Source organism: Mizuhopecten yessoensis, unplaced genomic scaffold (genome assembly GCF_002113885.1).
Source record: "Mizuhopecten yessoensis strain PY_sf001 unplaced genomic scaffold, ASM211388v2 scaffold10409, whole genome shotgun sequence".
NCBI classification, from domain to species: domain Eukaryota; kingdom Metazoa; phylum Mollusca; class Bivalvia; order Pectinida; family Pectinidae; genus Mizuhopecten; species Mizuhopecten yessoensis.
Window position 1 is genome coordinate 644,166 of NW_018408532.1, and position 15,035 is coordinate 659,200.

The window sequence follows — 15,035 nt, forward strand, 5'->3', positions numbered from 1 at the left end:
CCCGAGTATACTCTTCTCTCTACAAGGGCCCCACTTCTACTCTCCGCTCTACAAGCGCCCCACTTCTACTCTCCTCTCTACAAGGGCCCCACTTCTACTCTTCTCTCTAAAAGGGCCCAACTTCTACTCTTCTCTCTACAAGGACCCCACTTCTACTCTTCTCTCTCAAAGGGCCCAACTTATACTCTTCTCTCTACAAGGGCCGAACTTATACTCCACTCTCTACAAGGGCCGAACTTATACTCTTCTCTCTACAAGGCCCCCACTTTAATCCTCACTAGTTCCCCCGTGACCTTTACTCTGTCCATGGAAGAGCTCTTTTTGTACTCCTTACAAGGCCCACAAACTACATTACTATCCTACTAGCTAACCCACCTTTACCTTATGCCATAAAACGCCCCCAAGTTTACCTTACTCTCTACAAAAGCTCCAAAAATAACCTAAAAGGGCCTCACATTTACAATTCTTCCTAGCATGACTCCATATTTACACCCTATTAGGGCCCACTATTGCTCGTTTATCCCCTACAAGGGCCCAACCTTTACTCCCTTCCCTACGAAGACTATGGAACTACATTTACTGTCCCCCTACAGAAACCCCCGCAATGCATGTGTACCCTACTTGCCTTTACTATATGTACAATGTACGTTGTCCCCGTACGAAGGACCTCCAAATTTCGCCAAACAGCTAGAAGGAACCCCGTTTTCATGATTGTATTATGAAACCATCAAAATGTAGAAAATTTATCATTTACACATATGTATTCACTTTAGCTGACGAGATTCTCGAATAGATCATTGGCAAATTACCGTTAACAACCGTTCCCAGTCCCTAGAAACATATGATACAAGCGTTTTTGATTTCATGATTACGGCATCAAATTACCATCACTCCTATATAAAGTGCCTATCAGAATTGAATAATAATTAACTGTTTCATGTTTGCAATTATGTCTAACCAATAAGAATCCCAAAAGGGTTTCAAAGCTAAATTTGTGCATGTGATGCTGTACAAATCATTGTATGATGCGCTCACTTCAACCCGTATATTTCCTCGAGGCTGTACTAATTGCTTATCTCTATTGTTTATTAATTTAATTTGAAAGCAATCGTATTTGTGTCTTAATGTAATATGTATTTGAACTAAAGTTATCGTGACGGCGAGGTGACGGAGGACATTTTGTGTTGCATTTCTAACATGCCTTGGTTTACCTCGCGCACTAGCGTCTATAGTAGGTGTGTTCGTACGCTACACACAGTTACAAATCGAGTACCAGATTTCTAAATATTTGTTTTAATCAGCGGATCATTCATTAAAGCATCTCCCGAGAATGATTATACAGTAACCATATTAACAACGCATGTTAGCTGTTTTTAAATTGTTGTTTATGTTTATTGATGAGAATTGTCTGCGTGTTGACTCATCTCGTACGTACATGTAGAGAGATGTTCGTGCTGATGATTTTATCAGCGTTTACCTCAGATATAAAGTCTTATCACATACTTACTACTAAATACGGAATTCCCGCCCTATATGGTACGACTAAAATCCCGTGACCCATATCAGACCGGCCGGTCGGAAAATGCATATCACGTATCAGACCGGCCGGTCGGAAAATGCATATCACGTATCAGACCGGCCGGTCGGAAAATGCATATCACGTATCAGACCGGCCGGTCGGAAAATGCATATCACGTATCAGACCGGCCGGTCGGAAAATGCATATCACGTATCAGACCGGCCGGTCGGAAAATGCATATCACGTATCAGACCGGCCGGTCGGAAAATGCATATCACGTATCAGACCGGCCGGTCGGAAAATGCATATCAAAATTTATGTTCAAGTATATGATAAACAGAATAAAACATGGTAAAATCCATATCACATGCCATATCAGCCCGAGGACCCAATATCAGACCGAGGGCTTTAAACATGGTAAAATCCATATCACATGCCATATCAGCCCTCGACCAATATCAGACCTCGGGCTGATATGGCATGTGATATGGATTTTGCCATGTAATATTCTCCAATTAATATACTTCTGCAGCAGTTTAAGGAGGCAAATACTGATGAATAGACAAACTTTGGTATCGATAGTACCACAACAATTGGTGATCCGTTGCGGCCCGCGATCGCGTTAAGTTAAATCTACAAACTATCCTAATGCACGCATTAAAGTTAGGACTACGTCAACTGACATTCCTCTTTGTACTCTTTCAGATTGATGTGCTTTTGTCAGGGAATACAAGAGTTAACGTGACATCGATGACATGACAAACATCTACCCAATTTACAAAGGTAAGTGCAAAGGTTTCACGATTTTTCATTGGGTACAAATGAATACATTTCTTCTTGTAGAAGCAATCTCTTTTAGAGAGTTGCATGATGGCGTGGATAATGTTGAAGGGGAAACAAATAGTCCGTAGTACGTCTAATAGGGACAGTATAGCACCTAGTGCAGTTGACGAGTATGATTAGTGGAGACAAACTAGGACCTGAAAATCGCATCGTGACGGATACAATTAGTGGAGACAAAGTAGTACCTAGTACACGTGACGGGTATAATTAGTGGAGACAAAGTAGTACGAACGTTTTAGGTGCTTTTACCTTTTTGGAGAAGGACATAAAAGTACATAATTCTAGATAGGAGAAAATATCCACACGCTTTATTGTCTTGACAAAAAATGAACATGCAATAAACGTGCAACTCAACCTGGATTCCTCCGCCTAGCAGCGCAGTAATATTGCTACCAAAGGTTAACTATACGCCATGTAAGTAAGATCAGATTTCGTAACGGTGCATGATCTTGTGTCGTATTAATAAAATCGCAATATCGTGATATAACAGTTCTCCCAAAGGTACAGAGCTAAAAGAATAATGTCAGCGGTTTTGGTGTCTTAAAAGTACAAGATAAAACAAGTCACAATTAGGATTCACATGACTTTGTACCATATTTAATCATTCTAAAAATGTCACTTGTACTCCAAGTCAAATTTAATTTTTAATTCGTCCATACTTTAATAAATCATTAGTCAGAATATCAGCTTGTGTTAAGCACGTTTTTTGTAAAATACAACTTGAATATAGCGTATGCCAACTCTAATATTTTATTGACGGCAATGACGGAACCGTTGTATAAGTATCATACGCTCTGTATATTCAGGGCGTAAAGCTATTGTTATAGCATAACATATAATATTTACGCGCGCATATTTAAGATATATAGCCATGTCTAGCATTATAGATTATAGTATTTGCTGTTACGTTTAGGACGTACCAAAAATTGAATAAAGGCGAAATAACTCTTAGTGTCTCACTTAGAATATAAATAAAACACACATGTCGTACATTTGACCTTGACCTTCATGGGGTACGGAACTAGCGTTACGATCATAAGCTGTATGTATAGCAGTGATATACGACATGCCAGTCCGATTTATGGCTCGTTTAACGATTCTCTGGCGTGGGGTGACCGTAAAATTGTTACCCTTGGTTACAGCTTCTTACATTTACATACATACTACCATCAACTCTTCCCTCTTCTCCACTTCAGAAATGAACCTCATCAACGCGTAGTTACTCGTAATTTCGCTAATTTGATTATCCCGCGGGCTGTACATTTTACCGTCAGAGCAATTAACTCAACAGTTAAGGCCTATACCCGCATCAGTACACGGAAATACTTCAGTGGTGCTTCCTGGTAGCTATTTAGGACATTCCTGATTGGTATTTATCAAAATAGAGTATGACATTGTGTTGCCATTAGCAACGTACAATGTCAAAGAAGTAGCACACGCCAGTTATACATTGTAGAGGTCGGCCTTGTCATCATTACTCATCTAAAATAAATCATAGCCTAATTTACTTGAAACTTCCATCAAGGAAGTCATTGCCAATTTTGTAGTTCATCAATTTAGACGGGTAGCTGTATTTTATGTTCATCCGTTGATGAAAGAGAAACTCAGAACTCTGTTACATAGTCATATTTAAAAAGGTGATGCATCTTCACTTGCTTTTGTGCAGATCGAATATTATCTGCAAACCCATGCAAATGCCTGAAACAAATACAACTTCGATGGGAATGGCGTGGATTTTGACAGATAGTAACAGGGATTCTATTTCAGTTGAGATTTTATTTCAATGATAACCTACTACCCATGAATATATCTGCCATGTTACCGTTTTTGCAACCATTGTATATGCTGTATGTCAACATGACCCGATCACAAACTTATTTCACTGTTTACCATTATGATAGAAATGTTCACTAGAGCGGTGTCTTAAAACGTTGGTGACTACCTGCTTTCCCTGTATTTGACAGGACACATCGATTGTCTCCAGAAACAAGAAAAAGGAAAACATTTATTTCAAAATCTGTTTCGTAAATGCAGAGAGCCAAACAAATCTGTTACTGTACCATATACCCATAACGAGGGGCTGGCGTACCTTTTCTGCTTTGATGTTCCTTCTGTCCCCGAACGCTAGCCTGGTATTTTGTGACGGTTCGTTGTCTTTCGTTTTGCTATATTGTCTTTTCTATTCCTATGGTCGGTTCTATTGCGCTCCCATTTTATTCTTGAGTGTTTTTCTTCTCTTCGAAATTGTAGCTTTTTACGTTACCAAATGGGATACAACATAAAGAGGTAACATATACAGGATGCACCTATCGTGACATGAACGCGTCGGGAACGCCATCAACGCCAACGCTAACCATATTTACCTAACATTACCCAACTCCCATTGACCCAGAATTAGCAGGAATGTTACGTTTTTAAGCGGATAATGGTTTTACCATAATTCATTTTATTTTGAGTAAATGCAGGAGGTCATGAAAGCGTCGCTGAAGTTGGCAGCATCGTTGTACTTAAAACCAAACATGTAGTAAGAAGTACCCTGTATTGGAATCCCAACAAAAACGGAAAGTGATCCCTCGTACTGGTACACTGATGAGACACCTTGCAGACACGGAAACTTTTCTCTGTGTCCTGTTCTAATAAAGCCCTGAAGAGACTACCTCAAGAACATAATTGAGAAGGGGCCGTTTACATTACATAGGTTATAATATTGTAATCGGAATTGCATTTTCCACATAATGACATAATATTTGTTATGATATACCTATTTTATAACATTATGTTTGTCTTTATATCCTTTAGTCATTAAAGCTAATGGGAGATTTTCTTGAGTCTGCCTCAGTACTTTTGAACACATCAATATCACATACACGTGCATTAGTAATTCCTTTATAGGAAGAATTTATTATAGTATATGAAGCATATTTTCAAGTTTCTTGTGTGTGTTATATCTACTGTTGAGTTAAAACAAATCACAACAAAATTGGAAAACCTGTTTGACGTGGTAATGTCTGAGCTTGTGATACTTGTGGTTGGACAGAGGGTAAAGTCATCAACATTTCCAATCGACTTCTCCGCACTTCAGTAATGGATATGGGGAATTAACTTGAAACACACTTCTCGCCTGCTATGACTCTGACATAGACCTAACAGCCAAAGTCAAAACAACTTGTTCTACTGAGGATCCTCCTGATGTCTTCTAAACACTAATCCGTAATGTGTGTTGTGAAGACGAGAACGTTGATCACCGGTAATTTCGGTGATAGGGACAGTGAAGTCGATGAACTTTGGAAAGTTGAAGAACCAAACATTTCATTATCTAATTAATTTAGGAATATTTATGATAGATTTATATCTGAAATCGATTTTATGAAATAACACTAACATGGAAAAACATCAAATACCACACGGCAAAGGAATCAATGTCCTTGTGGAACACAGAGAAACCAAAACAATATCAGGAACATAACAAAGAAAGCATTGTTTTATTTGGGATCAGAGAAACCATTGTTTTACTTGGGATCAGAGAAATCAATGTTTTACTTGGGATCAGAGAAACTAAAATACCAAACATAACACGCTAAAGGATTCAATGTGCTTGTGGAACACAGAGAGCCCTAAACATCATCTAGAACAAGGCAAAGGAACCATAGTTTACTTTGGGACAGGGAAACTAAAATACCTTACGTTACACGGCAAAGGTTTCAATGTGCTTTTGCCTACAGGGGAACCAAAACCCGAGTGCGGTCAATTAGGTACATGTATCTCCTATTACACTTTTATACCCTGATTTACACTATGATACTTCTTCCTTTACACTCAATTTCTATCTACACAATAACTATTTATTTACACTTTGTAAACCCTATTCACACTAGCATATCCTATGTTATATACTACGATATTTCTATTTCTATTTTGATATTTCTATTTACTCTTTAATATCTCTACTTACTTCCTACTCTATACGACTTTAATTAAACTTTGTGGTTTTTTTTCTTACACTTCGATATCTCTATTAACACGTTTTGAGTTACACATAATTAAACCTGTATTTACACAAAGACACTGTTATGTCTTTATTTACACTATACAATCGCTATTTACACTTTGATGTCTCTATTAATGGGGTTTTTCCTACATTTCAAAATATCTCTATTAACACGTTATAAGTTACACATAATTAAACCTGTATTTACACAAAGACACTGTTATGTCTTTATTTACACTATACAATCGCTATTTACACTTTGATGTCTCTATTAATACTCCAATAGCTGTATTTACACTACGGTTCAGCTCTATTTAAACTATAACATTTATATTTACATAATATCTTAATTACCACCATGACGCCTCTATTAACATTGTAACAAGTCAATTTACAATACGATGGTATTCACTTAACAAACTCAATGGATATATCAAACGTTAAAACACACCCGCAGAATGTAATCAATTTACAAATCGTTGCGTTATTTATAAACTTTGAATTTATCCCAGGCGGCGTTCTTAATTTGATTGAGAATACACCATCTGTCAGCTAGGGGGCTCCCAAACTACCTAACAGACTGGCACATTTATCAGAAATCTTAATCACTCACTTTTGCGGGGAAAAAATCAACAAAATAAAAAAAATCAACAAAACAAAAAAACAAAGATCAAAAGAAATCGACATATGGTGCTGTGAATGTCCGTTTTTTTATCTATAGTTTTTGTTTTCTATCGGCATCGACTGAATGTTTTTTTTTTAATAGATTTTATCTTACTTATTATTTAAGCAATTATTAGACAGATTATTTTCTGTTATCATTTACCTATTTCCAAAAGAGCAGCCCAGTATTAAAATAAACGATATCTGCCATTAGGTCCTGCCTCCCCAACGTCCCAGGCAGTCCTTATAAAAGGCAAAACCTCACGGGAACGTTACAGTTATTGCTGGAATACTCCACATGAACGAAAGTCTATCATAACCCGTATATTGTATTATTCATGAAGCTAAACAAAATTTCAAAGTAGCGACGGAAGGTAAAAATAAAGTAAGGATCAATAAAATCGGGTTTGACCGAGTATCTTCATGTGTGTAGTTTCGGGGAATAGTTTTGCTCGACCCGGGCCCACCTCATTATATATGCATGGGTGTTTGCCGCTTACAACATGATGCTAACGGGACAAGTAACCCGAGATCAATATAGAATACAGCATAAAGAGAAAATAAAATTAACCTTCTCATCCAGCAATTCCATTGTAAGGAAGTCAGAGTTACACTTCAGAGCCACAATGCGTAGCAGTTGAACACTGTTTCTCTCGCTGTTGTAGTGAGAATTTAGTTGTCACTGGGCTGGAGATAATTGCTGAATTATTCACGAAACTTTACAATAACGAAACTACGCATGTTTATAGTGTTTTTGTATGCAGATGATATAAATACGATTAAGAGTTCTAGAGAAGATGAATTGAAAGCTTGACTAATGTCTGGAACACAAATGCGTTTGCATGTAAGAGGACCATTTAACGATCGGTTACAACAACAAAGCGTCTGGCTTAACGTCGTATACCTTCAGACGGTCGGCGTTCTTTGGCGTCTTTACGAAGGTAGGCGCTTAGAGCACTTAAATCTACATGAACGTTGTACCGTAGTAGGGTAGTGAATTAAATGTTTCGTGACATCTGTTTCTTTTTCTTTTGATAATTTGAACAATTTTCATTATGACATGTTTTAAATGATTACAAGCATATATGACAGGTGATGTCAATATCTTGCATGTATAAACAAACCGATAGTCTATTTCAAGTTCGTTGACGTTTTAAACATACAGGTAATCTGTATCAAAGGATTTCAGGTGAAAACATATATAGATAACGTCACACAGACAGTCTTCGTCAAAACCTTGGTATATTGTGGGAGGGTATGGTCTATTTCACACTATGTCAAGTACGTACAGGTGTAAACATAGATATAGTATATGTCCGGCCTTTATGTCAAAGCCTTACAGATATATTGATTATGTGTCGCACTTTTTCAAGTACGTACAGGTGTAAACATAGATATAGTATATGTCCTGCCTTTATGTCAAACCATTACAGGTATATTGTTTATGTGTTGCACTTTTTCAAGTACGTACAGGTGTAAACATAGATATAGTATATGTCCTGCCTTTATGTCAAACTCTTACAGGTATATTGTTTATGTGTCGCACTTTTTCAAGTACGTACAGGTGTAAACATTGATATAGTCTATGTCCCATCTTTATTTCGAACCATTACAGGTATATTGTTTATGTGTCGTACTTTTTCAAGTACGTACAGGTGTAAACATTGATATAGTCTATGTCCCATCTTTATGTCAAACCATTACAGGTATATTGTTTATGTGTCGTACTTTTTCAAGTACGTACAAGTGTAAGCATAGATATAGTATATGTCCTGCCTTTATGTCAAACCATTACAGGTATATTGTTTATGTGTCACACTTTTTCAAGTACGTACAGGTTTAAACATTGATATAGTCTATGCCCCATCTTTATGTCAAACCATTACAGGTATATTGTTTATGTGTCGTACTTTTTCAAGTACGTACAAGTGTAAGCATAGATATGGTCTTTATCCCACCCTTATTAGTGTAAGCAATGACAGTCTATGCCATAACATGTATAAATGCAACGTTAAACACCGATATATGTGAAACTGCGCGTGAAGGCCATAACGAACCGTGACATGTGAAAATATGCATTGGGCTATGTCAATGTCTTTACACGTGATAACGCGCATGAGATCTTTGACAAGTATGCACACTTGTCTATAATCAGGTAGTCTATAATAAGTATATGCAATATATGCCAGTGATATCGCAGCATGTGAATTGACAAATTTTCTTCCAGACTCGCTTTCTACAATTCACATATCCGTTTGAAGCCAATAGTTGACACATTTCCATTGTTTGTGTAACTATATGTATGCACCAATCAATTGCAAACATGTTTACAAACATCGCGTTGCTGACCAGTATTATGAACTGATATATTCTCACAGTGGATGTTTTGCCGGATTTGTCGTAGACATATATATTGTATTACGTAGCCATAAAAGTGTTTTTATCCAGCATTTCACTTATATGTTCTATTTACATATAAGCCTTCTCATTTGAGATTATCATGTAACAGGATGTTTGTTGTCATTTGCATCATTTTGTTGTCCTGCTTTCCTAATTATGTTCAATTTTTCTCTTCTGAACATTTATTTCAGTTCAGATATTTTATTTTTACATATACCTTTTTGTTCGACTATCATTTGTATTTCGATTCAAGTGTTTTAATTTTTCTAAATGCTATAATGTTCATATTTGTGTATGTTCGATTGTTTTAATGAATACATTTATTGTATTCAATTGTTTTCATATACTATTTATGGTTTTTATTACTACTTTATTTCTGTTCAATGGTTTTAATTACTACTTCATTTATGTTAAATGGTTTTAATTACTACTTTTGTTCCTTTTCAATGGTTTTAATAACTTCTTTTGTTCCTCTTCAAGGATTACTGCTTTCGTTTCTGTTCAATGATTTCAATTGCTACATGTACTTTCGTTCCTTTTCAATAGTTTTGATATTGTGTTTTGTTTTGATACTCTAGTTTTTATCACTGCATATACAATTACTGTTGTGCTAATAACCTACTTAATTTTTAGATTTGTCTCGGTTTCAATTACAACACCTGTATGATAGCGATGCAATAAGCAGTGACGCAGTGGCATATACAAGTCAAATATAAAACAATGTGACATAAAATTAGAAACGATTAAGCGTTGGTGACGAAATTAAGTTGTCTTAACCCTCAACGAAGACATGTTAATTGCAATATGTGTAATAGTATGATAATTTCATGTATATTATCTGACGGTGAAGTTTTTTATCTAATGACTTGCATATTTTGTTTTTAATTCTAATATCACCGATTCTATTTGTATCTTTATGCTTCATTACGCTAATGAACTTTGTTACAACTGAGCCTAATACTTTTGAAAAGTAGGAATATTTATTTATCGTCAAGGGAATTGGTGTCGGTTAATACATTTTAACACAATCGCAGTTGTAGGCCTTTGTGTATACCTATACACTGTATTATAAAAACCAGTTTTGTTTTATAGTATATTTTTCCGGGAAGATGTTGTCAGACCACCTACAGTCGAACCAAACTGCTATCATATTTAACGATATTCGCTTTATTCATGAAAGATGCAAAATGTATGCTGTAGTCCTTCATGATTTCCGCCCAGTTCCGTAATTGCGAGGCGCGAGAAAAACATGGTCTGGAATGCATGCGCTAATTTATACTCGTATACCACAGCGGCACGTGAGTGACTGTCCGGCTCAACCAAGATCCAAGTGAGAGGTGAACTAACCCCGCCGACAGTCAAATCTGTTCTCCTACTTGTCAGTCTGCATACCTCTCTTGCGTTTTCTGTCGTCATAAACCAGGTTTTTAGATTTGTATCAGAATGCGCTTTCTAATTAGCTGTGGGTGTTTCGGCTGCTGTTTGTAATACACTCGGTAGATAGGATAATGTACTGTTTTAGTATACACGGCGCGGTACCACGCTTATCTACTCAGCTCTTTATGTCACTGACCAGCTCAAATATGCTGTACTACATGGACCAACATGTAGACAATAAATAGATGTCCAAGGTATTCGAAGGAGGGATGAAAGGGGTGGTAAGTTTTTGTTGTCCTTATCTATTCCACTTGTTGGGGGCTAGTTACACATAAAGGTGTACAATATAGATACACATTGGTGGTCACGTGTTTAGGTACCTATTCACTTCCGCTTGTTGGGGGCTAGTTACACATAAAGTTGTACAATAGAGATATACAATGATGGTCATGTGTTCGTTGACCTATCCACGTCAGCTTATGGGGTACTAGTTATATCCACGTGTCATAGAAATATACAAAAAACTACGGATATGTATTCGTTGTGACCAGATCTGTGTATTCACATGTGATATATCATCTATTGATAAATCTGTGTTTATAAATGAGTACAATGCTTTAAACCTTTATTGAAAGATGTATTACTCTTGATACACTGAGCATATGTTTCTGAGATGCCTGTTACTATTGTTAAACTATCACTGTTATGAACGATAAGAATGTGCAACAGATCACCGTGTTTTGGTTTTGTTAAATAAGCTATAAAACCCATTACTCCCGCTGGTCGAGACCAGTACTTAACCATTCCTGTTATACATACTAATGACACATGGGTTGTGATGTTCTTTGGTTCTGTTGTTGGACCACAAACTTCTCCAGCCTGTAGATAACGGTGTGATTCCCTACAATGTAGTGCTGTGCTTTGTGCCTCGACTTTCTCTCTTTCTCATCATAAACATCACCTATTCTCTTCTGCGCGGTGCTGGAGATGTAGGCGTTACGGCGTCTTTTTGTTCGTTTACGTGTTTAAACCGTGACTCCGCGGCCTTCAAAGATAAGGATCGCTTTACAAAAATAGCAAGACTTTCGTTGATTCTGTAAGTACTGACAATGTACAATGACACATGCTTTTACTGCTTTATGAACGATTTATCACGCGCATGTGTTGAACTATGGTATGCAATATTTCTTCTATAGAATGCATGTCCATTTTTGGATGAAGGAGAGCGGAAAGAGCATGTGTTTGTTTAGTGTTTATTTGTTTATCGACACAAAAGAGCAACAAAATGGCAAACAGAAAACACTGCACAGTAGATAACTTCAAAGTAAAATCACGAACAAATGGAATTTAAACTATAACAGCTAATAAAAATATGAAACTTCACCTAAATAGTCTGTGTCTTATTACCAATATTATTTCGAAGATGTATTGAAGGATAACTGGTCTGGGAATTTAAAAAAAATGAAGACAAAAGATAACGTACATACCTGCTAAGTTATAAAACATATCGCTAACCAGTTTTAGATGAACACAACTTATCATAAAAAGTTAGACACTGAATGGGCCGTCGCATTGTCTAAAGTACAGCTGGGCTTAATATTGAAGCAATAAGCATGAGTGGCATGTGATTACCAGGGAAGAAACCGAAAAATAACAATACGGTAACAGAGTGTGGAGGGGTCGCGTAAACCGGAGGAATATATAGCTAGTTTATCACTTGTGATAACGCCATGATGTTTCTAGTAATGAACAGTGGAAACATTATGACAAACCATGTGGGACAATTTCTCTCGAGGCGTCGTTCATAACGTACATTGTATTTAAGAGATGATAATCCAAACTGGCATTGCCCTTAGAAAAGAATCCCTTCCAAGTAACAATGTTTGTATAGTACAACATTCTTCCTGAACAAATTAGCAGGGACATCCCCAGCACGTGCCCTCACGTGCCGGAGAGAGGGCGCGAAGAAATATTTAGTGTTTAGCCGTGACGACCTTTGTAGACTGCACCTGGTAAGGTGAATGGTCGCGGTTCTAATGAAGGAAATTGTCTTGGACAATCTGGTTCTGGTTTTGTGTTTTCGGGATATTTATGTACGGGGTTATGCCAGTTTACGGTCGGGGACAGCTTTAAACAAAAACTCCTTTCTTCTTTTGTTTCATTATGTTTTTGCGGTGATATACGTTTCAGACGTTTCTTGCGTTCAAAAGATGATTCACAGGGAAATCCTTACGCCTTGCCAATTATCAGGGACTAGCTACTAGCTGGGACATTCCCTTCGTCTTGTCTATTAGTAGGGACATCCCCGCCCCTTTACTATTATCAGGGACATCCCTACGCCTCAACTTCAAGCATGGAAATTCCCGTCACCTTGCCTATTAGCAGGGACATCCCCGCGCCTTGGCTATTATCAGGGACATCCCCACGCCTTGGCTTCTAACAGGGACATTCTCTTCGCCTTGCCTATTAGTAGGGACATCCCTACGCCTTTTCTACTAGCAGGGACATTCCTACGCCTTGCCTATTATCAGGGACATCCCCATGCCTTGGCTACTAGCAGGGACATCCCTACGCCTTGCCTACTAGCAGGGACATCCCTACGCCTTGGCTACAAGCAGGGACATCCCTACGCCTCGGCTACTAGCAGGGACATCCCTACGCCTTGGCTACTAGCAGGGACATCCCTACGCCTTGGCCACTAGCAGGGCCATCCCTACGCCTTGGCTACTAGCAGGGACATCCCCACGCCTTGGCTACTAGCAGGGACACCCCTATGCCTTTGCTACTCCGCACATGTTACCATCTCTGTCCCATTTTCAAAGCTACTTGTATAAAATATGTAAGTGCTGTTTTTGCTAGTTTAGGTATCACTATACATATTTGTATAAGTGTGTATAACAGTTCACACTTAAATAGATATGTATTTCACCTATTTAAAAGACTGCTGCGTATTTTTATCAATAAAAGTATCTGTCACTGTTTTATGTGCTTATCTACACAATAGCAGTGATCCTCCGATAATGTTTGACTATGCATGTATTTCACTACAAATAGGTCTTTAGTGGTAATGGTATCTGAGCGTTTGTTTTACGTGTATCCGCTATTATAAATATGTGATTTAAGTACTTGTAGATCATTTTTATATTTTTTTTTGTATTGTTAAACACATAAACAATTGTTACGTTATAAACATCAAATGTACATTTCACTCGTAACAGAGAATTATAAGGGGATATATTCATCATTCTCACATGTACATTTCACTCGTAACAGAGAATTATTAGGGGATATGTTCATCATTGTCACATGTACATTTCACTTACATAACTCTTAAATAACGGCGTACGTATCCCTAGCCTGTCGATGTTACTGATATAATAGCTTCAGAACATCAGAATGACTAGCTTGGCGCCGTGCAATAACACGACTGGGTTAACCCCTTTCGACTCCAGACATACATAGGCACACTTACAATTACAACTACCAGAACCAATGAAAGTCAGCCTGAATCGTCGTGATCTCAAAAAGACCTCAATAAATCCCGATAAACGGTTACATTGGAATGGCCTTGCTTTTAAGAATCGCTTTAGGAATGGAATTCTTGATTTTTTCAAGAATATTTATGTAACTAATTTGGTCTAAATTGATACATCATTGACAGTATTTTAAAGTATGAACCCTTTTTTTCGTAAGATGTAGGAAACAAGTCTGACTTGATAACTGGTCCGTTCGTTTAAATGGCTTATATAAAGGGAATTCGGAGTGCTGCAAACATGCTCTGAGAAATGATGTACACATGAAGAGACAGTTTTATATTAAGATCTTTTTTCGAAGCCATTATTGCGATGTGCAATTCGGATTTTCGAGAGCTCGACAATGTAGACAGTATGTTTCGCTCGCAATCTGGAGGTTATTTTTATGATGATTATCTGTTTTTGTTTCCAAATTACTTCTTGACTCCTGGAGAAAATATCGTCAATACGGAAATTGGCGGAGACACTGATCCCCCTGATAATACAGGTTCTTATCTAATATTACAGTATACCTTAGACACTGTTTGTGACTAACTAAATGGGTCGCTCAGAAGAACGTGCCCCGATTTTAATCAAGAAACGCAGAAGACATCAGCAACCTCCACTTATTCCACTTATTCCATTTTAATTCCTTAAGTTATACAACGTTTGATGAACAATGGTTTTGGACGTAATCTTATTTCATATCCCTATGTAAATGACAAAGAACAAG

General features: G+C 37.4%; 1 protein-coding gene across 4 annotated transcripts in view; it reads left to right on the forward strand.

The window, feature by feature from the left end:
* Positions 1-15,035, forward strand: part of LOC110460482 (5-hydroxytryptamine receptor 4-like) — a 131,333-nt gene that overhangs the window by 67,762 nt on the left and 48,536 nt on the right. For all 4 annotated transcript variants that reach the window (XM_021513420.1, XM_021513419.1, XM_021513422.1 and 1 more), the window contains exon 2: positions 2,225-2,302. The gene's annotated coding sequence lies outside the window, so the exon portion shown is untranslated. The remainder of the gene's footprint in view (positions 1-2,224; positions 2,303-15,035) is intronic.